Source organism: Panulirus ornatus, chromosome 43 (genome assembly GCF_036320965.1).
Source record: "Panulirus ornatus isolate Po-2019 chromosome 43, ASM3632096v1, whole genome shotgun sequence".
In the NCBI taxonomy this organism is placed as follows: domain Eukaryota; kingdom Metazoa; phylum Arthropoda; class Malacostraca; order Decapoda; family Palinuridae; genus Panulirus; species Panulirus ornatus.
This window is the reverse complement of record NC_092266.1, coordinates 11,215,139-11,242,877: the sequence shown is the minus strand read 5'-3', so window position 1 is coordinate 11,242,877 and position 27,739 is coordinate 11,215,139. Positions and strand designations below refer to the sequence as shown.

General features: G+C 41.4%; 1 protein-coding gene across 4 annotated transcripts in view; it reads left to right on the top strand.

Annotated features, from left to right (window-relative positions):
• LOC139762312 (uncharacterized) overlaps positions 1 to 27,739 on the top strand; it is a 166,638-nt gene that overhangs the window by 93,387 nt on the left and 45,512 nt on the right. For 2 of the 4 annotated variants that reach the window (XR_011715688.1, XM_071686936.1), the window contains exons 1-2: positions 3,115 to 3,220; positions 9,075 to 9,157. The gene's annotated coding sequence lies outside the window, so the exon portion shown is untranslated. Of the gene's footprint in view, positions 1 to 3,114; positions 3,221 to 9,074; positions 9,158 to 27,739 lie in introns of those variants that run through there. The other 2 variants (XM_071686937.1, XM_071686938.1) reach the window with 2 other exon arrangements.

The following is a 27,739-nucleotide window of genomic DNA, read 5'->3' as shown; positions in this document are numbered from 1 at the left end:
CATCCACAACAGACTGCATACTTGCCCCTCTTTCCAAAACTCTTGCATTCACCTCCCTAACAACCCCATCCATAAACAAATCAAACAACCATGGAGACATCACGCACCCCTGCCGCAAACCAACATTCCTCTCTTCCTACACGTACATATGCCTTACATCCTCGATAGGAAAAAAAAAAAAAAAATCCACTGCTTCTAACAACTTGCCTCCCACACCATATATTCTTGATACCTTCCACAGAGCATCTCTATCAACTGTATCATATGCCTTCTCCAGATCCATAAATGCTACATACAAATCCATTTGCTTTTCTAAGTATTTCTCACATACAATCTTCAAAGCAAACACCTGATCCACACATCCTCTACCACTTCTGAAACCACACTGCTCTTCCCCATTCTGATGCTCTGTACATACCTTCATCCTCTCAATCAATACTCTCCCATATCATTAACCAGGAATACTCAACAAACTTATACCTCTGTAATTTGAGCACTCACTTTTATCCCCTTTGCCTTTGTACAATGGCACTATGCAAGCATTCCGCCAATCCTCAGGCACCTCAACATGAGTCATACATACATAAAATAATCTTACCAACCAGTCAACAATACAGTCACCCCTTTTTTTTTTAATGAATTCCACTTGAATACCATCCAAACCCGCTGCCTTGCCGGCTTTCATCTTCCTTAAAGCTTTTACTACTTCTCAGTTTACCAAATCATTCTCCCTAACCCTCTCACTATGCACACCACCTCGACCAAAACACCCTATATCTGCCACTCTATCATCAAACACATTCAACAAACCTTCAAAATACTCACTTCATCTCCTCACATCACCACTACTTATCACCTTCCCATTTGCCCCCTAGTGTGTTCCCATTTGTTCCCTTGTCTTACGCACTTTATTTACCTCCTTCCAAAACATCTTTTTATTCTCCCAGATATTTAATGATACTCTCTCACCCCAACTCTCATTTGCCCTCTTTTTCACCTCTTGCACCTTTCTCTTGAACTCCTGCCTCTTTCTTTTATACATCTCCCAAATGCCTCTCTCTTCTCTTTCACTAATAATCTTACTTCATCCCACCACTCACTACCCTTTCTAATCTGCCCACCTCCCACGCGTCTCATGCCACAAGCATCTTTTGCACAGGCCATCACTGCTTCCCTACATATATATATATATATATATATATATATATATATATATATATATATATATATATATATTCTTTCATACTATTCGCCATTTCCGGCATTAGCGAGGTAGCGTTAAGAACAGAGGACTGGGCCTTTGAGGGAATATCCTCACCTGGCCCCCTTCTCTGTTCCTTATTTTGGAAAATTGAAAAAAACGAAAGGGGAGGATTTCCAGCCACCCGCTCCCTCCCCTTTTAGTCGCCTTCTACGACACGCAGGGAATACGTGGGAAGTATTCTTTCTACCCTATCCCCAGGGATAATATATATATATATATATATATATATATATATATATATATATATATATATATATATATATATATTTGAGAAAAAGAAGATGGCCTGGTCACCATATCCCAACTCATGCAAGCCGGTGACATTGACCCCTAACCTTGGACCATCAGTATATATGTGCCCATCACCACAAAACACTTCCGTCAGTTGCTCCGACTGCATTCGGTGTTATTACCTCCACTGCACATCAGTATTATCCGTTAGAGACTTTACAGAACATTAGAAATGAAGCTGTCACTCGGACAGCAAATTCCAAACCCCCCTCACAGAATCCTTCACATCCACCACAAACAACCATCAAACAATAGCACAAAACGTTTACTCTCACTCGCCACGAATGTTAGGGTGAGGTGATACACGAACGATAGGGTGTGGTGATGCACGAGTGATGGGATGGGAATAATGCACGGGTGTTGAGGTGAGGTATTCACACAAGTTGGGGTGGGTTGATGGAGTGCTGGGGTGCACGAATCGGGAAATCTGGGAAGGAATTCTCACTCCTGGGGCAAATTTACAAAGGGGGCCCATTTATGTCCGTGGAGATAATAACTATACTGATACAGAGCTCGAATGGGTGTTACAATTCACAATGCCATGCCAGAGATGATCTACTTCCTCGGGGGGGGGGGGGGGCTATTTTCTCCTGAGCATTGGGAAGAAGGATGAGCCTCTTGGGGGGGATCACCTGGCATGAATTTTGGGGTAAGGTTGTGCGCGAGTGTTGAGATGAAGCACTAATACGAGGGGTAGCGTGATGCACTAGTGTGAGGGCGAGATGGTGCTGAGAGTTGAGGTGGAAGGTATAGTGTGTAGTTGAAAGGAGTGTCAGTTAGACGAGAGTGTGAGGTTGTGCTAGGACAAAGAAGCGTAGAGGAGTCTCTGCAAGGACCATCTTGCTACAGACGGCTCGCGGGTGAGCAGTAACTATTAACATCACGGGAGCAGTGGCAGATTTTGCACCTGCTATTCAGACACTTTTTGTGACTAGATCTTTATAATCTAAGAGTTTAGGGTTTGCGGAGGATATGCATCACAAATGGATCATTGCAGGTAACTGAGATGCTTACTATCAGGAACAACAACATGAACAATAAAATAACAGGTACACAGAATCACGAAACAATCAGGTGTATTCATAAAAATTATTGGCTCATAGTATAATGTAGATTCATCCTACACTAATCACTTTTGTGAATCATTATAGTACAAAGGATTGATGATGTGAATGACTCGTGCAGTAGAGATGCCCATTTTATACATTGACACTAAATTTCTTGAGTTGAAGCATATTGAAGACTGGCGCAGGCCAATGAAAACCCCAAGAAGCGCCTGTGCATTTTGGTGTTATCAGTGAAGGGAATGTTGCAGATATTAGTGGTCAGCGGAAGGACTCGAGTGGTGAATGTTTGCCTTATCTGAAGAGCCAAATACATGGACATTAGATGTTCAGTATATTATCCACTTACGTGTTATAAATCCCTCAGTAGGTACAATATGTGAATTATCATTTCAGCATAGGTTAGAGTAGTCATCGACATGTAATAGTGATAGATCACCAAAAGAAGTGACTATTGTCCGATGCATTCTAGAAAGAGGCAAGGGGGCCAGTATCTGGCAGCGCCGCGGGAGGAGTGAGGAGCGCCATTTGCTGTGGTGACGAGGGACATGTTACACCCTTTCTCATCCTTATTATTAATATTTTCGAGTACTGAGACCCGGTAAGTCCTGCTAGTGATAGTAAAGCGCCGTAGAATATAGAGTAAGGCTTAAGTCATGTCACGAGAACATGTAAAGTGGAAGGAGGGAGGAGGAACTTGTGGTGGCTGGGGATGTGGGAGAGGAGGAGGAGGAGGTGTGTTGTGTGGGTTGATAGGACATGCTCACCACGGTGGCTGACTGTCACCTACGCTACCATTACACATGTGGCATTCCCAGGACATGACCACGCTCATATGTAGCAGCAGATGTCACATGAGGCTAACTGTCACCTTAATATACATAAGTTATGTGCCTGCCACCTCCAGTTTATGGTGTGGCTACATCGGGTGACAATTTTCTTGGATATTGATTTTGGACTCATGTGATGACTCCACAAAGGATAATCTCAAGACAGTATTTGATGACTTATATATACATTAATTAAAAGATTTTTCTCTATCAATTTACAAGCTTATTAGTGCGCTAAACATCAGTTTTTGGCAAGTCATTAGAGCATAGGTAGTATTTGCTCAGATTTTGGACCTTTTTTTATTCTGAAGACTTCTAATATGTTTGTAATTTAAGCAGTTAAAAGTGGTAGGCAGTTTAGTCTGAGAAGAAATTTTTGATAACAGATTTGACAATTATAGAATGATATCTTGATATAATATTGACCTTTGTCAACCCAAAATTCCATGTCTTGCTGTTCAACAGCTGTATAGTGTGTTTATGTCTTCTATGCTTGTTGAACTTAGATGTGCCAAGATTACTGGAAAACATGCTATCTCTTGACTATAATTGGGTTAATACATTGTACTAGGTACAGTCATAATCAGGCATGATGATGGACAGAATAACACATCATTATCTTTATTACCATATCAGAAATCTTTCAAAAGTATCTTTCCTAACAGTTAAAATGAAATTTAGGCTACAGAATTTCTTGCTAACGCTACTTTGGACGAAAAGGTTATACAGTTTTCAAAAGCGTTAGTGTTGGTAGAACTGTAGTTAAAAGCTTCATTTTCGTACTAGACAGTACTTAGCAGGGCTGAATGATATTTGAAGTTTGCAACATTAACTCATTGCTAGAGATAGCAATTACATGTGTTATATTTCCCAAACATGATGATACAAATTACTTCTAGGATATTAGACAGATGGCCCATAGCCCTCTGAGATAATGGTTTGTTCACTTAATATCAAACAGGAGAGTGTGAATTAATGTTGACCAGAGATTTTACCAAAAACCCATTTGAGAAATTTTTCTCCAGTCTTACCTATGGTAGTAGTGAATATTAATGACCGTATTATGATAACATTGTGAAACCAAAGGAAATATTGCAGACATTTGGCCTATCATCTCACATTTTGAAGTCCAAAATGCATGTCCAGTAAAATTATAGTTTACCCGAAATGAAGCAAAACATATTTAAGTAAGGACAGTGGTATCATGTTCAGATGTAGCATTCTCCTTGCATCTGTAAATCTGGAAGGTATAGACTAATGTCAGTTACTGCCTAATAAGAAATTTTCCCAAGTCATTGACTTATCATCAATAGACAATACGAAAGTAGCTGTAATAACATTGCAAAATCGCAAACCTGATTAACTTAATTGTATAATATATAAGGCTTTGTCAGTTTCCCTTTTTATCACATCTTTCATCGACAAGTGTTACTGTACAGGCAAAAACTAGCAGAATTTACATTGATAAGTACACAAAGGCAGGGTTCCCACAGACATCAACAGCTGCAGACTGATCTCTTAACCTGCCAGTTCTATCTAAAATTTTAGACTTATATATTTGCAGATTATTGATGGATTGTATGGCACAGCATTTTAATGATTGACTTGATAGGCTGGTTGCTAAACAACAAAGAATATATTATAATGGAAATTTATGTAGGTTGTCTTTGCTATGGGCCTTCATAAGCTCTGTTGATATGGTGTTCTGGATCACTTCCTTTTTATTGTAACTCATCCCTTTGTCTCAACAGTACTGAAACCACCATGCACTAATTGTACACCAGAGTGATAATTTTCAAGAAAATGCAGACGAAAGAATGGCCCAACCAACCCACATACACTTGTATAAACATACATGCCCACACATGTGCATATAAATACCTATACATTTCAATGTATACATATACTTACACAGACAAATACATATACACATGTGTACATATTCATACTTGCTGCCCTCAGCCATTCCCGTTGCCACCCCACCACTCATGAATTGGCACCCCCCTCCCCCCCACACGCATGTGAGGTAGCACTAGGAAAAGACAACAAAGGCCACATTTGTTCACACTTAGTCTAGATGTCATGTGTAATGATCCGAAACCACAGCTCCCTTTCCACATTCAGGCCCCACAAAACTTTCCATTGTTTACCTCAGACACTTCACATACCCTGGTTCAATCCATTGACAACACATCAACCAGAGTATACCACATCGTTCCAATTCACTGTATTCCTTGCACGCCTTTCACCATGACACATACATCCTCTTTGTCAGTCTTTCCTCTCTCATTCTCTCCATGTGACCAAACCATATCAATACACCCTCTTCTGCTCTCACAACCACACACTTTTTATTACCACACAGCTGTCTTACCCTTTCATTACTTACTTGATCAAACCACCTCACACCACATATTGTTCTCAAACATCTCATTTCCAGCACATCCACCCTCCTGCGCACAACTCTATCCATAGCCCACGCGTCGCAGCCATACAACATTGTTGGAACCACTATTCCTTCAAACATACCCATTTTTGCCTTCCGAGATAATGTTCTCGACTTCCAAACATTCTTCAAGGCTCCCAGAATTTTCGCCCCCTTCCCACCCCATGATTCACTTCCGCTTCCATGGTTCCATCCGCTGCCAGATCCACTCCAAGATATCTAAAACACTTTACTTCCTCCAGTTTTTCTACATTCAAACTTATCTCCCAATTGACTTGACCCTCAACCCTACTGTACCTAATAACCTTGCTCTTATTCACATTTACTCTTAACTTTCTTCTTTCACACACTTTACCAAACTCAGTCACCAGCTTCTGCAGTTTCTCACATGAATCAGCCACCAGCGCTGTATCATCAGTGAACAACAACTAACTCACTTCCCAAGCCCTCTCATCCACAACAGACTTCATACTTGCCCCTCTTTCCAAAACTCTTGCATTCACCTCCCTAACAACCCCATCCATAAACAAATTAAACACCCATGGAGACATCACACACCCCTCCAGCAAACCTACATTCACTGAGAATCAATCACTTTCCTCTCTTCCTACACGTACACATGCCTTGCATCCTTGATAAGAACTTTTCACTGCTTCTAACAACTTGCCTCCCACACCATATATTCTTAATACCTCCACAGAGCATCTCTATCAACTCTATCATATGCCTTCTCCAGATCCATAAATGCTACATACAAATCCATTTGCTTTTCTAAGTATTTCTCACATACATTCTTCAAAGCAAACACCTGATCCACACATCCTCTACCACTTCTGAAACCACACTGCTCTTCCCCAATCTGATGCTCTGTACATGCCTTCACCCTCTCAATCAATACCCTCCCATATAATTTACCAGGAATACTCAACAAACTTATACCTCTGTAATTTGAGCACTCACCTTTGTCCCCCTTGCCTTTGTACAATGGCACTATGCAAGCATTCTGCCAATCCTCAGGCACCTCACCATGAATCATACATACATTAAATAACCTTACCAACCAGGCAACAACACAGTCACCCCCTTTTTTTTTTATAAATGCCACTGCAATACTATCCAAACCCGCTGCCTTGCCAGCTTTCATCTTCCGCAAAGCTTTTACTACCTCTTCTCTGTTTACCAAATCATTTTCCCTAACCCTCTCACTTTGCACACCACCTCGACCAAAACACCCTATATCTGCCACTCTGTCATCAAACACATTCAACAAACCTTCAAAATACTCACTCCATCTTCTCACATTAACAATACTTGTTATCACCTCCCCATTTGCGCCCTTCACTGAAGGTCCCATTTGCTCCCTTGTCTTACGTACTTTATTTACCTCCTTCCAAAACATCTTTTTATTCTCCCTAAAATTTAATGATACTCTCTCACCCCAACTCTCATTTGCCCCCTTTTTCACCTCTTGCACCTTTCTCTTGACCTCCTGTCTCTTTCTTTTATACATCTCCCACTCATTTGCAATTTTTCCCTGCAAAAATCGTCCAAATGCCTCTCTCTTCTCTTTCACTAATAATCTTACTTCTTCATCCCGCCACTCACTACCCTTTCTAATCAACCCACCTCCCATGCTTCTCATGCCACAAGCATCTTTTGCACAAGCCATCACTGCTTCCCTAAATACATCCCATTCCTCCCCCACTCCCCTTACCTCCTTTGTTCTTACGTTTTTCCATTCTGTACTCAGTCTCTCCTTGTACTTCCTCACACAAGTCTCCTTCCCAAGCTCACTTACTCTCACCACTCTCTTCACCACAACATTCCCTCTTCTTTTCTGAAAACCTCTACAAATCTTCACCTTCGCCTCCACAAGATAATGATCAGACATCCCTTTAGTTGCACCTCTCAGCACATTATCATCCAAAAGGCTCTTTTTCGCGCCTATCAATTAACACGTAATCCAATAACGCTCTCTGGCCATCTCTCCTACTTACATACGTATACTTATGTATATCTCTCTTTTTAAACCAGTTATTCCCAATCACCAGTCCTTTTTCAGCACATAAATCTACAAGCTCTTCACCATTTCCATTTATATATATATCTGGGAGTGGATCTGGCAGCGGATGGAACCATGGAAGCGGAAGTGGATCATAGGGTGGGGGAGGGGGCGAAAATCCTGGGAGCCTTGAAGAATGTGTGGAAGTCGAGAACATTATCTTGGAAAGCAAAAATGGGTATGTTTGAAGGAATAGTGGTTCCAACAATGTTGTATGGTTGCGAGGCGTGGGCTATGGATAGAGTTGTGCGCAGGAGGATGGATGTGCTGGAAATGAGATGTTTGAGGACAATGTGTGGTGTGAGGTGGTTTGATCGAGTAAGTAACATAAGGGTAAGAGAGATGTGTGGAAATAAAAAGAGCGTGGTTGAGAGAGCAGAAGAGGGTGTTTTGAAATGGTTTGGGCACATGGAGAGAATGAGTGAGGAAAGATTGACCAAGAGGATATATGTGTCGGAGGTGGAGGGAACGAGGAGAAGTGGGAGACCAAATTGGAGGTGGAAAGATGGAGTGAAAAAGATTTTGTGTGATCGGGGCCTGAACATGCAGGAGGGTGAAAGGAGGGCAAGGAATAGAGTGAATTGGATCGATGTGGTATACCGGGGTTGACGTGCTGTCAGTGGATTGAATCAAGGCATGTGAAGCGTCTGGGGTAAACCATGGAAAGCTGTGTAGGTATGTATATTTGCGTGTGTGGACGTATGTATATACATGTGTATGGGGGTGGTTTGGGCCGTTTCTTTCGTCTGTTTCCTTGCGCTACCTCGCAAATGCGGGAGACAGCGACAAAGCAAAAAAAATATATATATATATATATATAGGCAGCCTTTGATACAGTCTTTCATAAACATTTTCTAGTAGTAGGCTGTTTTTATTGTAATTCATTCTTTAGTCTACACTTTACCTTAACGCCCTTATGCTAAGTTAAATATAAATCAGTGTGATGGGTAAGAAAAGTTTAAAGTATTTGATAAGATTGGTTTCTTTAAATCTTCCTGAAACACATTGCACCTTCTAATCCTGACTTATCAGTTATTTGAGGTGACGTCTTATTACTACGACTTAAAAGCTCACGTGTAAATTGTGGATTGATGGTATTATTTTATCGTATTTACAGATCAGGCAAGACGTGTTACAGCTGGAGTACAAGGTGATGACTGACATGAAAAGTTACTACTATGGTGGACACACAGAACTAAGGTACTGTTTCATATGTGGCGGGGTGGCAACGGGAATGGATGAAGGCTGCAAGTATGAATATGTACATGTTTTAAGTATATGTCTCTATATATACATTGAAATTTATAGGTATGTATATCTGCATGTGTGGGCATTTATGTATATACATGTGTATGTGGGTGGGTTGGGCCATTCTTTCATCTGTTTCTTTGCGCTACCTTGCTAACGCGGGAGACAGCGACTAAGTATAATAAATGAAAATCAAATAATGTATATAGATATATGGGAGCAGATGGAAGCATGGAAGTGAGTCACAGGGTGGGGGAGGGGGCGAAGGTTCTGGGAGCATTGAAGAATGCGTGGAAGGCCTGAACGTTATCTGAGAGAGCAAAAATGGTTATGTTTGAAGGAGTAGTGGTTCCCACAATGTTATATGGTTGCGAGGCATGGGCTATAGATAAGGTTGTACGGAGGAGGGTGGATGTGTTGGAAATGAAATGTTTGAGGACAATATGTGGTGTGAGATGGTTTGATCAAGTAAGTAATGAAAGGGTAAGAGAAATGTATGGTGATGAAAGAGTGTGGTTGAGAGAGCAGAAGTGGGTGTATTGAAATGGTTTGGTCACATGGAGAGAATGAGTGAGGAAAGATTGACAAAGAGGATATATGTGTCAGGTGAAGGGAATTAGAAGTGGGAAACCAAATTGGAGGTGGAAGGATGGAGTGAAAAAGAATTTGAGCGATTGGGGCCTGAACATACAGGAGGGTGAAAGGTATGCAAGGAATAGAGTGAATTGGAACAATGTGGTATACCGGGGTCGACGTGCTGTTAGTGGATTGAACCAGGGCATGTGAAGTGTCTGGGGTAAACCATGGAAAGTTCTGTGGGGCCTGGATGTGGAATGGGATCTGTGGTTTAGGTGCATTATACATGACAGCTAGAGACTGAGTATGAACAAATGTGGCCTTTGTTGTCTTTTCCTAGCGCTACCTCACGCGCTTGCAGGGGGAGGGAGGTGACATTTCACGTGGAGCGGGGTGGCAACATGAATGAATACAGACAGCAAGTATGAATTATGTACATGTGTGTATGTCTGTGTATGTATACATATGTATACGTTGAAATGTATAGGTATGTATATGTGTGTGTGGACGTGTATGTATATACATGTGTATATGGGTGGGTTGGGCCATTTTTCCGTCTGTTTTCTTGTGCTACCTCACTAATGCGGGAAACAGCAACATAGTATGATAAGTAATAGATAAATAGATATTTGAAAGGATCACAGTTTTGCATGTCATCAAGTATATTCCTATGATTCCTCAGGGAAAATGAAACACGATAAGTTCCCAAGTGCACTTTTGTGTAATAATCGCATCATTAGGGGAGACACATGAAAGAAATATACTAGTCAGTTGATGTACAACGAAGAGACATAGCTAGGAAACTATTTGGTAAACATGTGATTGTCCAAGACAGACAACGAGCGTATCATAAACTTATTCTGTGGACAAGAAGGTGAATTAATTTTTTACAAATTTTATCAACAATAAAGTTATCCAATTTGTATAGACCATCACTAATATTAAGATTATAATTCTTGGTATATTAGTAATAGACAATTCAATATTTCTCGTGGTAATAGAGTTAGAGTCAATAACTGAGATGGCATTGCTCCAGTCAATACAGTGGTCATAGTTTTTAACGTGATTAAACAAGGCATTTGTTTCTAGATATTCTGTATAGTATTATTGGTGCTGAAGGTAACATTTACATTTAATGATTTAAGCAACATGGGAAGTAGAATTATTATTTTTAAAAGGGAAAACTAAAAGATTCGTGGTGTCAATGGGAGGTTTGGGCTCAACTCCATAAGATGATTTCTTTGCTTACTTTAGGGATTTATCAATGAAAGATCTAGGGTACTTTAACTTAGTTCCAATAGAATATATCTTCTCAAACTCATCATCTGTACTGTGCTACTGCAGTACTCAGTACTGCAAATAAGTAATGCCCTAAGGAACATGGATTGAAATGATTATAATTTAACTGTCATGTTGAGATGAGTAATAATGGATATATGAGCATACATTGGTAGGTTTTCTGTATATGTGAAACTTAAACTTGTGTTCTTGGCTATGGATCATACAATCTAAAAATGGTAGCATACTATTATTTTCATTTTCTGCAGTAAATTTGATGGAAGGTACTAAATTGCTAAGTAAGGGGAGAAATATTTGTAAATTTTCATTTGTTAGCCAAACATAAAGAACATCATCTACATATCTAAACCAAATTGCATTGGAAGGTAAGATTTCCTTTAGTAATTTTGTTTCAAAAAATTCCATATAAAGATTACATAGTACAGGTGAAAGAGGGTTACCCATTGCCATACCAAATTTTTGAGCATAGTAATCTCCATTGAATTGAAATACATGTCTTTTATACCTAATTTTATCAGTTCAGTGAAAACAGACCTTGAAACAGGTAAGTGAATATCATCCAAGACATCAAATGAATATTCTAAAAGGTCATCACCTGGAACTTTAGTGAAAAGTGAGGAAACATCTAAACTAACAAGTTTGAAATCAAAATTAACATTGCTATTGTTAAGCTTATTTACTAAATCTTTGTTCCTTAGGGCATTACATATTTGCAGTCCATAGTATATTGATGGTGAGTTTGAGAAGATATATTCTATTGGATTTAAGTTAAAGTACCCTAGATCTTTCATTGAAAAGTCCCTTAAGTTAGCAAAGAAATCAATATATAGAGTTGAGCAAAAACCTCCCATTGACACCAAGAATATTTTAGTTCTCCCTTTTGATAATGATTTTACTTTACTTCCCATGTTGCTTAAATCTTTTAATGTAAATGTTGCCTTCAGCAACAATGATATGATAAAGAATATCTTAATCAGGAATTCACCAGAAAATTCTCCTGGGTGCATCTTTAAAGTGCCATGTGGAAATTGTGATAAGTTTTATGTTGGGCAGACTGGTAAGGATCTTTCTGTTAGCCTTAAGCAATATAAGTATGGTATAAGATCAGGACAAGAATCAAATGCCTTGTTTAATCACGTTAAAAACTATGATCATTATATTGACTGGAGTAAGGCCATCTCAGTTATTAGCTCTAACTCTGTTACCTCGAGAAATATCAATGAATCTTCTATTATTGAATACACAAAGAATTATGATCTTAATATTAGTGATGGTCTATACAAATTGGATAACTTTATTTTTGATAAAATTTGTAAACAGTTTACCTTCTTGTCCATATAATAAGTTTATGATATGCTTGTTGTCTGTCTTGGACAATCACATGTTTACCAAATAGCATCCTAGCTACGTCTCTACGTTGTATAGCAACTGCCTGTTATATTTCTCTCTTGTGTCTCCACGGATGATGTGATTATTGCACGAAAGTGCACTTGGGAACTTATCATGTTGCATTTTCCCTGTGGACTTATAGGAATATATATTTTATTTATTTATTTTGCTTTGTCGCTGTCTCCCGCATTAACGAGGTAGTGCAAGGAAAGAGACGAAAAAAATGGCCCAACCCACCCACATACACATGTATATACATACACGTCCACACACGCAAGTATACATACCTATACATCTTAACATATACATATATATACACACACAGACAAATACGTATATACACATGTACATAATTCATACTGTCTACCTTTATTTATTCCCATCGCCACCTCGCCACATATGAAATAACAACCCCCTCATGTGTGCGAGGTAGCGCTAGGAAAAGACAACAAAGGCCACATTCATTCACACTCAGTCTCTAGCTGTCATGTAATAGTGCACCGAAACCACAGCTCCCTTTCCACATCCAGGCCCCACAGAACTTTCCATGGTTTACCCCAGACGCTTCACATGCCCTGGTTCAATCCATTGACAGCACGTCGACTCCGGTATACCACATTGTTCCAATTCACTCTATTCCTTGCACGCCTTTCACCCTCCTGCATGTTCAGGCCCCGATCACTCAAAATCTTTTTCACTCCATCTTTCCACCTCCAATTTGGTCTCCCACTTCTCGTTCCCTCCACCTCCTACACATATATCCTCTTTGTCAATCTTTCCTCACTCATTCTCTCCATGTGACCAAACCATTTCAAAACACACTCTTCTGCTCTCTCAACCACACTCCTTTTATTACCACACGTCTCTTACCCTATTATTACTTACTCCGTCAAACCACCTCACACTACATATTGTCCTCAAGCATCTCATTTCCAGCACACCTACCCTTCTGCACACAACTCTATCCATAGCCCATGCCTCGCAACCATACAACATTGTTAGAACCACTATTCCTTCAAACATACCCATTTTTGCCTTTCGAGATAATGTTATCGACTTCCAGACATTCTTCAATGCTCCCAGAATTTTCGCCCCCCTCCCCCACCCTGTGATTCATTTCCGCTTCCATGGTTCCATCCGCTGCCAAATCCACTCCCAGATATCTAAAACACTTCACTTTTTTTTTTTTCATACCATTCGCCATTTCCCACGTTAGCGAGGTAGCATTTAGAACAGAGGACTGGGCCTTTGAGGGAATATCCTCACCTGTCCCCATTCTCTGTTCCTTCTTTTAGAAAATTATAAAAAACGAGAGGGGAGGATTTCCAGCACACACACACACACACACACACACACACACACACACACACACACACACACACACACACACCCCCCCATGGAGCCATGGAAGCAGAAGTGAATCATAGGGTGGGGGAGGGGGCAAAAATTCTGGGAGCCTTCAAGAATGTATGGAAGTCAAGAACATTATCTCGGAAAGCAAAAATGGGTATGTTTGAAGGAATAGTGGTTCCAACAATGTTGTATGGTTGCGAGGCGTGGGCTATGGATAGAGTTGTGTGCAGAAGGGTGGGTGTGCTGGAAATGAGATGCTTGAGGACTATATGTGATGTGAGGTGGTTTGATCGAGTAAGTAATGATATGGTAAGAGAGATGTGTGGTAATAAAAAGAATGTGGTTGAGAGAGCAGAAGAGGGTGTTTTGAAATGGTTTGGTCACATGGAGAGAATGAGTGAGGAAAGATTGACCAAGAGGATATATGTGTCAGAGGTGGAGGGAACGAGACGTGGAAGACCAAATTGGAGGTGGAAAGATGGAGTGAAAAAGATTTTGAGTGATCGGGGCTTGAACATGCATGAGGGTGAAAGGCGTGCAAGGAATAGAGTGAATTGGAACGATGTGGTATACTGGGGTCGACGTGCTGTCAACGGATTGAACCAGGGCATGTGAAGCATCTGGGGTAAATCATGAAAAGTTGTGTGGGGCCTGGATGTGGAAAGGGAGCTGTGGTTTCGGTGCATTATTACATGACAGTTAGAGACTGAGTGTGAACGAATGTGGCCTTTGTTGTCTTTTCCTAGCACTACCTCGCACACATGAGGGGGGAGGGCTTTGTTATTTCATGTGTGGCGAGGTGGCGATGGGAATGAATAAAGGCAGACAGTATGAATTATGTACATGTGTATATATGTATATGTCTGTGTTTGTATATATATGTATACGTTGAGATGTATAGGTGTGTATATTTGCGTGTGTGGACGTGTATGTATATACATGTGTATGTGGGTGGGTTGGGCCATTCTTTCGTCTGTTTCCTTCCACTACCACGCTAACGCGGAAGACAGCGACAAAGCAAAATGAATATATATATTTTATTTTATTTATTTTGCTTTGTCGCTGTCTCCCGCGTTTGCGAGGTAGCGCAAGGAAACAGACGAAAGAAATGGCCCAACCCACCCCCATACACATGTATATACATACATGTCCACACACACAAGTATACATACCTATACATCTCAATGTGCACGTATATATACACACACAGACACATACATATATACCCATGCACACAATTCACACTGTCTGCCTTTATTCATTCCCATCGCCACCTCGCCACACATGGAATACCATCGCCCTCCCCCCTAATGTGTGCGAGGTAGCGCTAGGAAAAGACAACAAAGGCCCCATTCGTTCACACTCAGTCTCTAGCTGTCATGCAAATAATACCCGAAACCACAGCTCCCTTTCCACATCCAGGCCCCACAGAACTTTCCATGGTTTACCCCAGACGCTTCACATGCCTTGATTCAATCCACTGACAGCACTTCAACCCCAGTATACCACATCGATCCAATTCACTCTATTCCTTACCCGCCTTTCACCCTCCTGCATGTCCAGGCCCCGATCACTCAAAATCTTTTTCACTCCATCTTTCCACCTCCAATTTGGTCTCCCACTTCTCCTCGTTCCCTCCACCTCCGACACATATATCCTCTTGGTCAATCTTTCCTCACTCATTCTCTCCATGTACCCAAACCATTTCAAAACACCCTCTTCTGCTCTCTCAACCATGCTCTTTTTATTTCCACACATCTCTCTTACCCTTACATTACATACTCGATCAAACCACCTCACACCACACATTGTCCTCAAACATCTCATTTCCAGCGCATCCACCCTACTGCGCACAACTCTATCCATAGCCCACGCCTCGCAACCATACAACATTGTTGGAACCACTATTCCTTCAAACATACCCATTTTTGCTTTCCGAGATAATGTTCTCGACTTCCACACATTCTTCAAGGCTCCCAGGATTTTTGCCCCCTCCCCCACCCTATGATTCACTTCTGCTTCCATGGTTCCATCCGCTGCCAGATCCACTCCCAGATATCTAAAACACTTTACTTCCTCCAGTTTTTCTCCATTCAAACTTACCTCCCAATTGACTTGACCCTCAACCCTACTGTACCTAATAACCTTGCTCTTATTCACATTTACTCTTAACTTTCTTCTTTCACACACTTTACCAAACTCAGTCACCAGCTTCTGCAGTTTCTCACATGAATCATCCACCAGCGCTGTATCATCAGCGAACAACAACTGACTCACTTCCCAAGCTCTCTCATCCACAACAGACTTCATACTTGCCCCTCTTTCCAAAACTCTTGCATTCACCTCCCTAACAACCCCATCCATAAACAAATTAAACAACCATGGAGGCATCACACACCCCTGCCGCAAACCTACATTCACTGAGAACCAATCACTTTCCTCTCTTCCTACACGTACACATGCCTTACATCCTCGATAAAAACTTTTCACTGCTTCTAACAACTTGCCTCCCACACCATATATTCTTAATACCTTCCACAGAGCATCTCTATCAACTCTATCATATGCCTTCTCCAGATCCATAAATGCTACATACAAATCCATTTGCTTTTCTAAGTATTTCTCACATACATTCTTCAAAGAAAACACCTGATCCACACATCCTCTACCACTTCTGAAACCACACTGCTCTTCCCCAATCTGATGCTCTGTACATGCCTTCACCCTCTCAATCAATACCCTCCCATATAATTTACCAGGAATACTCAACAAACTTATACCTCTGTAATTTGAGCACTCACTCTTATCCCCTTTGCCTTTGTACAATGGCACTATGCATGCATTCCACCAATCCTCAGGCACCTCACCATGATTCATACATACATTAAATAACCTTGCCAACCAGTCAACAATACAGTCACCCCTTTTTTTAATAGATTCCACTGCAATACCATCCAAACCTGCTGCCTTGCCGGCTTTCATCTTTCGCATAGCTTTTACTACCTCTTCTCTGTTTACCAAATCATTTTCCCTAACCCTCTCACTTTGCACACCACCTCGACCAAAACACCATATATCTGCCACTCTATCATCAAACACATTCAACACACCTTCAAAATACTCACTCCATCTTCTCACATCACTACTACTTGTTATCCCCTCCCCATTTGCACCCTTCACTGAAGTTCCCATTTGCTCCCTTGTCTTACGCACCTTATTTACCTCCTTCCAAAACATCTTTTTATTCTCCCTAAAATTTAATGATACTCTCTCACCCCAACTCTCATTTGCCCTCTTTTTCACCTCTTGCACCTTTCTCTTGACCTCCTGTCTCTTTCTTTTATACATCTCCTACTCAATTGCATTTTTCCCCTGCAAAAATCGTCCAAGTGCCTCTCTCTTCTCTTTCACTAATAATCTTACTTCTTCATCCCACCACTCACTACCCTTTCTAATCAACCCACCTCCCACTCTTCTCGTGCCACAAGCATCTTTTGCGCAATCCATCACTGATTCCCTATATACATCCCATTCCTCCCCCACTCCCCTTACTTCCATTGTTCTCACCTTTTTCCATTCTGTACTCAGTCTCTCCTGGTACTTCCTCACACAAGTCTCCTTCCCAAGCTCACTTACTCTCACCACCCACTTCACCGCAACATTCACTCTTCTTTTCTGAAAACCCATACAATCTTCACCTTAGCCTCCACAAGATAATAATCAGACATCCCTTTAGTTGCACCTCTCAGCACATTAACATCCAAAAGTCTCTCTTTCGCGCGCCTGTCAATTAACACGTAATCCAATAACGCTCTCTGGCCATCTCTCCTACTTACATACGTATACTTATGTATATCTCGCTTTTTAAACCAGGTATTCCCAATCACCAATCCTTTTTCAGCACATAAATCTACAAGCTCTTCACCATTATTCACATTATTCCCTCAACTGCCACATTACTCACCTTTGCATTCAAATCACCCATCACTATAACCCGGTCTTGTGCATCAAAACCACTAACACACTCATTCAGCTGCTCCCAAAACACTTGCCTCTCATGATCTTTCTTCTCATGCCCAGGTGCATATGCACCAATAATCACCCATCTCTCTCCATCAACTTTCAGTTTTACCCATATTAATCGAGAATTTACTTTCTTACATTCTATCACATACTCCTACAACTCCTGTTTCAGGAGTACTGCTACTCCTTCCCTTGCTCTTGTCCTCTCACTAACCCCTGACTTTACTCCCCAGACATTCCCAAACCACTCTTCCCCTTTACCCTTGAGCTTCGTTTCACTCAGAGCCAAAACATCCAGGTTCCTTTCCTCAAACATACTACCTTTCTCACCTTTTTTCACATCTTGGTTTCATCCACACACATTTAGACACCCCAGTCTGAGTCTACAAGGAGGATGAGCACTCCCCGCATGACTCGTTCTGTTTCCCATTTTTAGAAAGTTAAAATACAAGGAGGGGAGGATTTCTGGCCACCCACTCCCGTCCCCTCTAGTCGCCTTCTACGACACGTGAGGAGTGCATGGGAAGTATTCTTTCACCCCAATCCCCAGGGATAATATATATATATATATGTATATACACATATATACATATGTTCCAAAAGAAGGAACAGAGAAGGGGGCCAGGTGAGGATTTCCCTCAAAGGCCCAGTTCTCTGTTCTTAACGCAACCTCACTAATGCGGGAAATGGCGAATAGTTTGAAAATGTGAAAAATGTAAGAAATAATTTAGAAAACTGAAACTTCTAGCTTGAAATGAAATGAAAAAATGAATGTCACATAATGGTTCAACCTCTGGCTATGGAAAAGGGAAATGTATGATTTATATACACAAACGTTAATAGTTTTCATCAGTTTAACCATATATATAAATGATATATATTTATATTTATTTTGTGGAGGTGAAGGTAAAGATTTGTAGAGGTTTTCAGAAAAGAAGAGAGAATGTTGAGGTGAAGAGAGTGGTGAGAGTAAGTGAGCTTGGAAAGGAAACATGTGTGAGGAAGTACCAGGAGAGACTGAGCACAGAATGGAAAAGGTGAGAACCAAGGACTTAAGGGGAGTAGGGGAGGAATGGGATGTATTTAGGGAAGCTGTGATGGCTTGTGCAAAAGATGCTTGTGGCATAGAAGCGTGGGAGGTGGGCATATTAGAAAGGGTAGTGAGTGGTGGTATGAAGAAGTTAGATTATTAGTGAAAGAGAAGAGAGAGACATTTGTACGATTTTTGCAGGGAAATAATGCAAATGAGTCGGAGATGTATAAAAGAAAGAGGCAGGAGGTCAAGAGAAAGGTGCAAGAGGCAAAAAAGAGGGCAAATGTAAGTTGGGGTGAGAGAGTATCATTAAATTTTAGGAAGAATAAAAAGATGTTTTGGAAGGAGGTAAATAAAGTGCGTAAGACAAGGGAACAAATGGGAACATCAGTGAAGGGGGCTAATGGGGAGGTGATAACAAGTAGTGGTGATGTGAGAAGGAGATGGAGCAAGTATTTTGAAGGTTTGTTGAATGTGTTTGATGATAGAGTGGCAGATATAGGGTGTTTTGGTCGAGGTGGTGTGCAAAGTGAGAGGGTTAGGGAGAATGATTTGGTAAACAGAGAAGAGGTAGTAAGAGCTTTGCAGAAGATGAAAGCTGGCAAGGCAGCAGGCTTAGATGGTATTGCAGTGGAATTTATAAAAAAAAAAAAAAAAGGGGGTGGCTGTGTTGTTGACTGGTTGGTAAGGTTATTTAATGTATTCATGACTCATGGTGAGGTGCCTGAGGACTGGTGGAATGCTTGCATAGTGCCATTGTACAAAGGCAGAGGGGATAAGAGTGAGTGCTCAAATTACAGAGGTATGTTTGTGGAGTATTCCTGGGAAATTATATGGAAGGGTATTAATTGAGTGGGTGAAGGCATATACAGAGCATCAGATTGGGGGAGAGCAGTGTGGTTTCAGAAGTGGTAGAGGATGTGTGGATCAGGTGTTTGCTTTGAATAATGTATGTGAGAAATACTTATAAAAGCAAATGGATTTGGTTGTAGCATTTATGGATCTGGAGAAGGCATATAAGAGTTGATAGAGATGCTCTGTAGAAGGTATGAAGAATATATGGTGTGGGAGGTAAGTTGTTAGAAGCAGTGAAAAGTTTTTCAAGGATGTAATTGCATGTGTACGTGTAGGAAGAGAGGAAAGTGATTGGCTCTCAGTGAATGTTGGTTTGCGGAAGGGGTGCGTGATGTCTCCATGGTTGTTTAATTTGTTTATGGATGGGGTTGTTAGGGAGGTGAATGCAAGAGTTTTGGAAAGAGGGGCAAGTATGCTGTCTGTTGTGGATGAGAGACTTGGGGAGTGAGTCAGTTGTTGTTCACTGATGATACAGTGCTGGTGGCTGATTGGTGTGAAAAACTGAAGCTGGTGACTTAAGTTTGGTAAAGTGTGTGAAAGAAGAAAGTTAAGAGTAAATGTGAATAAGAGCAAGGTTATTAGGTACAGTAGTGTTGAGGGGCAAGTCAACTGGGAGGTAAGTTTGAATGGAGAAAAACTGGAGGAAGTGAAATGTTTTAAATATCTGGGAGTGGATCTGGCAGCGGATGGTACCATGGAAGCGGAAGTGAATCATAGGATGGGGGAGAGGGCTAAAGTTCTGGGAGCGTTGAAAAATATGTGGAAGTTGAGAAAGTTATCTTGGAAAGCAAAAATGGGTATGTTTGAAGGTATAGTGGTTCCAACAATGTTATATAGTTGCAAGGCGTGTAGCTATAGATAGAGTTGTGCGGAGGAGGGTGGATGTGCTGGAAATGAGGTGTTTGAGGACAGTATGTGGTGTGAGGTGGTTTGATCGAGTAAGTAATGAAAGGGTAAGAGACATGCGTGGTAATAGAAAGAGTGTGGTTGAGAGAGCAGAAGAGGGTGTTTTGAAATGGTTTGGTCACATGGAGAGAATGAGAAAGGAAAGATTGACCAAGAGGATATATGTGTCAGAGGTGGAGGGAACGAGAAGTGGAAGAAAGGAAGGAGTGAAAAAGATTTTGAGTGATCGGGGCCTGAACATGCAGGAGGGGAAAGGCGTGCAAGGAATAGAGTGAATTGGAACAATGTAGTATACTGGGGTGGACATGTTCTCAGTGGATTGAACCAGGGCATGTGAAGCGTTTGGGGTAAACCATGGAAAGTTTTGTGGGGTCTGGATATGGAAAGGGAGCTAGAGACTGAGTGTGAACGAATGTAGCCTTTGTTGTCTTTTTCTAGCGCTCCCTTGCTCACATGCAGGGGAAGTGGGTTGTCATTTCATGTGTAGTTGGGTGGCAACGGGAATGAATAAGGGCAGACAGTATGAATTATGTACATGTGTATTTATGTATATGTCTATGTGTGTATATATATGTATACGTTGAGATGTATAGGTATGTATATGTACGTGTGTGGACATGTATGTATATACATGTGTATGGGTGTGGGTTGGGCCATTTCTCTCGTCTGTTTCCTTGCGCTACCTCGCAAACATGGGAGACAGCGACAAAGCAAAATAAATAAAATATAAAAATAAAATATATATTTTTTTTTTCATACTATTCGCCATTTCCCGCAATAGGGAGGTAGCGTTAAGAACAGAGGACTGGGCCTTTGAGGGAATACCCTCACCTGGCCCCCTTCTCTGTTCCTTCTTTTGGAAAATTTAAAAAAAAAAAATGAAAGGGGAGGATTTCCAGCCCCCTGCTCCCTTCCCTTTTAGTCGCCTTCTACGACACGCAGGGAATACATGGGAAATATTCTTTCTCCCCTATCCCCAGCGATAAATATATATATATATATATATATATATATATATATATATATCTGTGTGTGTGTGGTGTGAGGTGGTTTGATCGAGTAAGTAACGTAAGGGTAAGAGAGATGTGTGGAAATAAAAAGAGCATGGTTGAAAGAGCAGAAGAGGGTGTTTTGAAATGGTTTGGTCACATGGAGAGAATGAGTGAGGAAAGATTGACCAAGAGGATATATGTGTCGAAGGTGGAGGGAACGAGGAGAAGAGGGAGACCAAATTGGAGGTGGAAAGATGGAGTGAAAAAGATTTTGTGTGATCGGGGCCTGAACATGCAGGAGGGTGAAAGGAGGGCAAAGAATAGAGTGAATTGGAGCGATGTGGTGTACCGGGGTTGATGTGCTGTCAGTGGATTGAATCAAGGCATGTGTATGGGGGTGGGTTGGGCCATTTCTTTCGTCAGTTTCCTTGCGCTACCTCGCAAACGCGGGAGACAGTGACAAAGCAAAAAAAAAAATATATATATATATAATATATATATATGTGTGTGAGAAGGAGATGGAGTAAGTATTTTGAAGGTTTGTTGAATGTGTTTGATGATAGAGTGGCAGATATAGGGTGTTTTGGTCGAAGTGGTGTGCAAAGTGAGAGGGTTAGGGAAAATGATTTGGTAAACAGAGAAGAGGTAGTAAAAGCTATGCGGAAGATGAAAGCTGGCAAGGCAGCAGGTTTGGATGGTATTGCAGTGGAATTTATTAAAAAAGGGGGTGACTGTATTATTGACTGGTTGGTAAGGTTATTTAATGTATGTATGACTCATGGTGAGGTGCCTGAGGATTGGCGGAATGCGTGCATAGTGCCATTGTACAAAGGCAAAGGGGATAAGAGTGAGTGCTCAAATTACAGAGGTATAAGTTTGTTGAGTATTCCTGGTAAATTATATGGGAGGGTATTGATTGAGATTGTGAAGGCATGTACAGAGCATCAGATTGGGGAAGAGCAGTGTGGTTTCAGAAGTGGTAGAGGATGTGTGGATCAGGTGTTTGCTTTGAAGAATGTATGTGAGAAATACTTAGAAAAGCAAATGGATTTGTATGTAGCATTTATGGATCTGGAGAAGGCATATGATAGAGTTGATAGAGATGCTCTGTGGAAGGTATTAAGAATATATGGTGTGGGAGGCAAGTTGTTAGAAGCGGTGAAAAGTTTTTATCGAGGATGTAAGGCATGTGTACGTGTAGGAAGAGAGGAAAGTGATTGGTTCTCAGTGAATGTAGGATTGCGGCAGGGGTGTGTGATGTCTCCATGGTTGTTTAATTTGTTTATGGATGGGGTTGTTAGAGAGGTGAATGCAAGAGTTTTGGAAAGAGGGGCAAGTATGAAGTCTGTTGTGGATGAGAGAGCTTGGGAAGTGAGTCAGTTGTTCGCTGATGATACAGCGCTGGTGGCTGATTCATGTGAGAAACTGCAGAAGCTGGTGACTGAGTTTGGTAAAGTGTGTGAAAGAAGAAAGTTAAGAGTAAATGTGAATAAGAGTAAGGTAATTAGGTACAGTAGGGTTGAGGGTCAAGTCAAGTGGGAGGTAAGTTTGAATGGAGAAAAACTGGAGGAAGTAAAGTGTTTTAGATATCTGGGAGTGGATCTGGCAGCGGATGGAACCATGGAAGCGGAAGTGGATCATAGGGTGGGGGAGGGGGCGAAAATCCTGGGAGCCTTGAAGAATGTGTGGAAGTCGAGAACATTATCTCGGAAAGCAAAAATGGGTATGTTTGAAGGAATAGTGGTTCCAACAATGTTGTATGGTTGCGAGGCGTGGGCTATGGATAGAGTTGTGCGCAGGAGGATGGATGTGCTGGAAATGAGATGTTTGAGGACAATGTGTGGTGTGAGGTGGTTTGATCGAGTAAGTAACGTAAGGGTAAGAGAGATGTGTGGAAATAAAAAGAGCGTGGTTGAGAGAGCAGAAGAGGGTGTTTTGAAATGGTTTGGGCACATGGAGAGAATGAGTGAGGAAAGATTGACCAAGAGGATATATTGTTGGAGGTGGAGGGAACGAGGAGAAGTGGGAGACCAAATTGGAGGTGGAAAGATGGAGTGAAAAAGATTTTGTGTGATCGGAGCCTGAACATGCAGGAGGGTGAAAGGAGGGCAAGGAATAGAGTGAATTGGATCGATGTGGTATACCGGGGTTGACGTGCTGTCAGTGGATTGAATCAGGGCATGTGAAGGGTCTGGGGTAAACCATGGAAAGCTGTGTAGGTATGTATATTTGCGTGTGTGGACGTATGTATGTACATGTGTATGTGGGTGGGTTGGGCCATTTCTTTCATCTGTTTCCTTGCGCTACCTCGCAAACGCGGGAGACAGCAAAAATATATATATATATATATATATATATATATATATATATATATATATATATATATATATATACGAATAAAGTGTATATGAACGCGCACCTTCATAGAACATACAAAGCTCCATCAGCCAGGATCAAACCTGGGACCCCTTGTGCCTCTAGCACAAAGGGTGCCAGGTTCGATCCTGGCTGATGGAGCTTTGTATGATATATATATATATATATATATATATATATATATATATATATATATATATATATATATATATATATATATATATGGGGAGGTGACAACAAGTAGTAGTGATGTGAGAAGGAGATGGAGTGAGTATTTTGAAGGTTTGTTGAATGTGTTTGATGATAGAGTGGCAGATATAAGGTGTTTTGGTCGAGGTGGTGTGCAAAGTGCGAGGGTTAGGGAAAATGATTTGGTAAACAGAGAAGAGGTAGTAAAAGCTTTGCGGAAGATGAAAGCCGGCAAGGCAGCAGGTTTGGATGGTATTGCAGTGAAATTTATTAAAAAAGGGGGTGACTGTATGGTTGACTGGTTGGTAAGGTTATTTAATGTATGTATAACTCATGGTGAGGTGCCTGAGGATTGGCGGAATGCGTGTATAGTGCCATTGTACAAAGGCAAAGGGGATAAGAGTGTGTGCTCAAATTACAGAGGTATAAGTTTGTTGAGTATTCCTGGCAAATTATATGGGAGGGTATTGATTGAGAGGGTGAGGGCATGTACAGAGCATCAGATTGGGGAAGAGCAGTGTGGTTTCAGAAGTGGTAGAGGATGTGTGGATCAGGTGTTTGCTTTGAAGAATGTATGTGAGAAATACTTAGAAAAGCAAATGGATTTGTATGTAGCATTTATGGATCTGGAGAAGGCATATGATAGAGTTGATAGAGATGCTATGTGGAAGGTATTAAGAATATATGGTGTGGGAGGCAAGTTGTTAGAAGCAGTGAAAAGTTTTTATCGAGGATGTAAGGCATGTGTATGTGTAGGAAGAGAGGAAAGTGATTGGTTCTCAGTGAATGTAGGTTTGCGGCAGGGGTGTTTGATGTCTCCATGGTTGTTTAATTTGTTTATGGATGGGGTTGTTAGGGAGGTGAATGCAAGAGTTTTGGAAAGAGGGGCAAGTATGAAGTCTGTTGGGGATGAGAGAGCTTGGGAAGTGAGTCAGTTGTTGTTCGCTGATGATACAGCGCTGGTGGCTGATTCATGTGAGAAACTGCAGAAGCTGGTGACTGAGTTTGGTAAAGTGTGTGAAAGAAGAAAGTTAAGAGTAAATGTGAATAAGAGCAAGGTTATTAGGTACAGCAGGGTTGTGGGTCAAGTCAATTGGGAGGTGAGTTTGAAAGGAGAAAAACTGGAGGAAGTGAAGTGTTTTAGATATCTGGGAGTGGATCTGGCAGCGGATGGAAACATGGAAGCGGAAGTGGATCATAGGTTTGGGGAGGGGGCGAAAATTCTGGGAGCCTTGAAGAATGTGTGGAAGTCGAGAACATTATCTCGGAAAGCAAAAATGGCTATGTTTGAAGGAATAGTGGTTCCAACAATGTTGTATGGTTGCGAGGCGTGGACTATGGATAGAGTTGTGCACAGGAGGATGGATGTGCTGGAAATGAGATGTTTGAGGACAATGTGTGGTGTGAGGTGGTTTGATCGAGTAAGTAACGTAAGGGTTAGAGAGATGTGTGGAAATAGAAAGAGCGTGGTTGAGAGAGCAGAAGAGGGTGTTTTGAAATGGTTTGGTCACATGGAGAGAATGAGTGAGGAAAGATTGACCAAGAGGATATATGTGTCGGAGGTGGAGGGAACGAGGAGAAGAGGGAGACCAAATTGGAGGTGGAAAGATGGAGTGAAAAAGATTTTGTGTGATCGGGGCCTGAACATGCAGGAGGGTGAAAGGAGGGCAAGGAATAGAGTGAATTGGAGCGATGTGGTATACCGGGGTTGACGTGCTGTCAGTGGATTGAATCAAGGCATGTGAAGCGTCTGGGATAAACCATGGAAAGCTGTGTAGGTATGTATATTTTGCGTGTGTGGACGTATGTATATACATGTGTATGGGGGTGGGTTGGGCCATTTCTTTCGTCTGTTTCCTTGCGCTACCTCGCAAATGCGGGAGACAGCGACAAAGCAAAAAAAAATATTTTTTTTTTTTTTCATATACTTTGTCGCTGTCTCCCGCGTTTGCGAGGTAGCGCAAGGAAACAGACGAAAGAAATGGCCCAACCCCCCCCATACACATGTACATACACACGTCCACACACGCAAATATACATACCTACACAGCTTTCCATGGTTTACCCCGGACGCTTCACATGCCTTGATTCAAATCCACTGACAGCACGTCAACCCCTGTATACCACATCGCTCCAATTCACTCTATTCCTTGCCCTCCTTTCACCCTCCTGCATGTTCAGGCCCCGATCACACAAAATCCTTTTCACTCCATCTTTCCACCTCCAATTTGGTCTCCCTCTTCTCCTCGTTCCCTCCACCTCCGACACATATATCCTCTTGGTCAATCTTTCCTCGCTCATTCTCTCCATGTGCCCAAACCATTTCAAAACACCCTCTTCTGCTCTCTCAACCACGCTCTTTTTATTTCCACACATCTCTCTTACCCTTACGTTACTTACTCGATCAAACCACCTCACACCACACATTGTCCTCAAACATCTCATTTCCAGCACATCCATCCTCCTGCGCACAACTCTATCCATATATATATATATATATATATATATATATATATATATATATATATATATATATATATATATATATTTTTTTTTTTTTTTTTTTTCAAACTATATATATATTTGTATATATATTTATATATATATGTAAGGCATGTGCACAAGTAGGAAGAGAAGAAAGTGATTGGTTCTCAGTAAATGTCTGTTTGCAGCAGGGGTGTGTGATGTCTCTATGGTTGTTTAATTTGTTTATTGGTGGGGATGTTAGGGAGGTGAATGCAAGAGTTTTGGAGAGAGAGGCAAGTATTCAGTCTGTTGTGGATGAGAGGGCTTGGGAAGTGAGTTAGTTTTTGTTCACTGATGCTGCAATGCTGGTGACTGATTCGGTTGAGAAACTGCAGAAGCTGATGACTGAGTTTGGTAAAGTGTGTGAAAGAAGAAGGCTGAGAGTAAATGTGAATAAGAGGAAGGTTATTAGGTACAGTAGGGTTGAGGGACTAATCAGTTGGAAGGTAAGTTGCAGTGGAGAAAAACTGGAGGAAGTGAAGTGTTTTAGATATCTGGGTGTGGATTCGGCAGCGGATGGAACCATGGAAGCAGAAGTGAGTCATAGGGTGGGTGAGGAGGCAAAAGTTCCGGGAGCATTAAAAAATGTGTGGAAGGCGAGAACATAATCTTGGAAAGCAAAAATAGGTATGTTTGAAGGATTAGTGGTTCCAACAATGTTATATGATTGCGAGGTGTGGGCTATAGATAGAGTTGTGCGGAGGAGGGTGGATGTGCTGGAAATGAGATGTATGAGGACAATATGTGGTGTGAGGTGGTTTGAAAGAGTAAGTAATGTAAGGGTAAGAGAGATGTGTGGTGATAAAAAGAGTGTGGTTGAGAGAGCAGAAGAGGGTGTTTTGAAATGGTTTGTTCACATGGAGAGAATGAGTGAGGAAAGATTGACCAAGAGGATATATGTGTCGGAGGTGGAGGGAATGAGAAGTGGGAGACCAAATTGGAGGTGGAAAGATGGAGTGAAAAAGATTTTGAGTGATCCGGGCCTGAACATGCGGGAGGGTGAAAGGCATGTAAAGA